The sequence below is a fragment of the Rhagoletis pomonella genome, unplaced genomic scaffold, assembly GCF_013731165.1.
Source record: "Rhagoletis pomonella isolate Grant_MI unplaced genomic scaffold, Rhpom_1.0 Rhpom_scaffold_00764, whole genome shotgun sequence".
Lineage (NCBI taxonomy): Eukaryota > Metazoa > Arthropoda > Insecta > Diptera > Tephritidae > Rhagoletis > Rhagoletis pomonella.
The window spans coordinates 57,484-61,156 of record NW_023459318.1 but is presented as its reverse complement, the minus strand read 5'-3'; positions in this window follow the sequence as shown (position 1 = coordinate 61,156).

Genomic DNA, 3,673 nt, shown 5'->3' with positions numbered 1-3,673 from the left:
CCCTCAACATTTAACTCACAACTTAATAAAACAAAAAATAATGAAAACAAACAATCATCATAATAAAACTTCAAGAACAGAAGCAATAAACTCAACAAAAAGATACCACAGTGTCACATATATCCCAAAGCTCACCGAAAACTTCGGCCGCGACTTTGCAAAACAACCAAACATAACATTTGCATATAAATCGAATTGCACCTTATCCACTGTTTTTACAAAAACAAAATGCTCAATAGATGCAAAACAACAAAGTAACGTAATTTATGAAATTAAGTGTAAGGCTAAAGAGAACGAAGAATGCGGAAAGGTATACATTAGAACTACTAAGTGGGCCCTAGGCACGCGCTTAAGCGAACATGAAACAGATATAAAAAAAAAACAAAAAAATAGTACAGCGCTTTCACAATACATACGAACTACTGGGCATTCAGCAGATTTAGCAAACGCAAAAATAATCGACAAAGAAAAACGAGAAAAAACCAGATACACACTAGAAAGTTTAAGGATTTTGCAAAAAAGAGGAAATACAATAAACAAAAAAGAAGACACCGATGACATTTCTGCCGCTTGTTTGTTATGCTTATAGAATTCAAATTTAGTTTTTAGTTTAGACAAAGCTACCACAGAAGTTGGTATGGATTAAAGTAGATGTAGTTAATTTAATGACAAAATTTATGTGAGTATATTTTTTTTGTTCAATATTTTAGTTGTTCGTTGAAAAAGTGTTTTATTATTTGTTCCTTTACTGATTATCATATATATATGTATTTATACTTCTGTAACAGATAATTAAATAAACACGCCCCCGAAGATGCTAAGAAGATTAGCGAAACGTTGGGCCGTAAGTGAAATAACTTCGTTTTATTTACACTAAAAGAACAGATCAGACAAGCCTATCACAAACTAAAATTTCACAAAATACAAACTGATCGGATATACATAATACATTTTTTTTTATTTTGGTGACGAATCAAATCACAAATAAAATTTATTTTTTATTTGGTTGACGAAGCAAATAACAAATAAACTTTATCTTTTATTCGTTCTACAAATCAAATCAGAAAAAAAGTTATTTTTTATTTGGTTGACGAATCGAATCACAAACAAATTTTATTTTTTATTTGGTTGACGAATCAAATCACAAATAAAATTTATTTAAGATTTGATGCAACTTTCACTTCAAAAATTAAATCCCATACATTCCTGCATTACTGGTAACGCAAAAATGAATGCCCCATTTCCCTAGGGCATCATCGTGGGGAAAAAATGCATTTTCGAATATGAATAGGGCTGTATTACTGATTATTTTTTCGATTACTATACATTACATTTTCCCACTGGGATGTCATTGTTAAAATAAAAGATTTGTTATTTCGATTTCATGAATTTTATATTTAAAAAAGCATTTGGCGATTTTGGGCGATTTTTTTTTTAAGAAATTGCGCTTTTTCCAATAAGGACACAATGGTGGAGACTAATGGTTTAAGCCTCCTATTGATTAATTAAGGGCTCGATTCCCGGCATCCGTAATCGAATAGATTCGAAATTTCTTTTGATAATACGACATTCGGTAGCGAGTTTCAGTTAAATTTTTCAGTTTAAATTGTATTGGAGAGAAAAACGCTGTCATTTTATTTCATTAAACTCTAATCGAGTTTCATTCGGTCATAAGAACCACCGAGGCCAAAATCCAGCTACTCTGGTAGCACCAGCTTACATGAATTTTCTTGATTTATCCTATACGAGTAGGAACTATCTATTAAAGGGTGTATCACAATATCCCCAAAATCAAAATCCCCTAATTAAAATTCCCAAATCAAAATCCCCAAAATCAATATCCCCAAAATCAAAATCGCCTAACCCAAAATCGCAAACACAAAATCCCTACTTTCTGTGTGAAAGACATTCAAATTCGGATAAAAATCGCCGCGATTAGGTAAATGAAAATTAAAGAGAATGTAATACATCGTAATAACTTAGGAATTTATTTTGCATGAGTTTACATAAACACAAACATCATTGTTCAAGACATTTACATAAACCATAAATGGAAAGTTACAATAATAATAATAATAATAGATTGGCGCTTACACATATGTTAGTGTTTGGCCGAGCTTCTCCTCCGATTTGTGGCGTGCGCCTTGATGTTTTCACACAAATCGGAGGGACCTACAGTTTTACGCCGACTCCGAACGGCGATTGTATTTTTATGAGAAGCTGTTTTTCATGGCAGAAGTACACTCGGAGGTTTGCCATTGCCTGCCGAGGGACGACCGCTGTTAAGAAAAAACCTTTTTTCGATATTTTTGCGATGTTGCTTTGACCAGGGTTTGAACCCAGGTGTTGCGGAGTGGAAGCGCGCACTGCTTACCACTACACCACAGCGGCCGGAAAGTTACAATATTTCTTCATAAAAATTGTTTAAAGCAAAAGATGAAAGGACAAGTAAAAATTTTAATTGCAAACAGAAATATTGTGGAACAAAGATCTCAAATAAGTTATAAGTACAAATTGCGAAATAATTAGTGATAACGTAGCCATACAAGTTGTACTATAATATATAGCATCACGTATGTAGGTGCAATGAACTTTTTTAGTAAAAGACTGCATTTAATTTTTATAGATCCTTCTTTCTCATATTACTAAAAAAATTTTTGTAGATAACTAGGTCTCTTCTGGCCTTCATGGCCTCATACGTATGTACATATAGTTATATGTACATAAATATAAATAGATATTGTCATAAATTGAAAATATGTATGACGGGTTTTACACGGTTCAAGTAATGTGGAAATTGTACCAGGTAATAACAGAGATAAGAAGGATTTATACTGATTTTACACTATCTTGGTCATTCGTCGGCCGCTGTGGTGTAGTGGTAAGCAGTGCGCGCTTTCACCCATCAGCACCTGGGTTCAAGCCCTGGTCAAAGCAACATCCAAAAAATAAAATATAGAAAAAGGTTTTTTCTTAACAGCGGTCGTCCCTCGGCAGGCAATGGCAAACCTCCGACTGTATTTCTGCCATGAAAAACAGCTTCTCATAAAAATACAGTCGCCATTCGGAGTCGGCGTAAAACTGTAGGTCCCTTCGCTTTGTGTGACAACATCAAGGCGCACGCCACAAGTCGGAGGAGAAGCTCAGCCAAACACTAACATATGTGTAAGCGCCAAACTATTATTATTATTATTAATTTAAAAATTTGCTTTTAAAATTTTTTATAAGATAGCCGATTGAGAGAAAATAAATCGAGATAGCTGATTTATTACTTCATCTGTTCATTGCACCTACCGATCAAGTATTGATTTTAATTCTGCTGGCAAGTGGAAGAGAGGTGGTTAGAAGAAGAGGGAAAGCTGGGATAAGCAAGACTTAGACTTGACTTGACTTACATAGAAACTTAGAAACGATTACTCCCCTTGTCATCTAATGTTTTTTCTGGTTTTTTTTAATCCGCAGTATTTGAATTTATGCACGCAAAATTTTAAGTGTTTAATTTGATTGAGGTAAAATTGAATAAAAATTACAATTGAAATAAATGTATTCAAGCGTATCAAATTGTGATTGTTTTTATTTTATTTATTTGAAAGTTTGATTTTCGATTGCCACATGAATTGCATGTATACGAAAAATTATATTTTGTGGCATATTTAGAAGAATTTTATTAAAA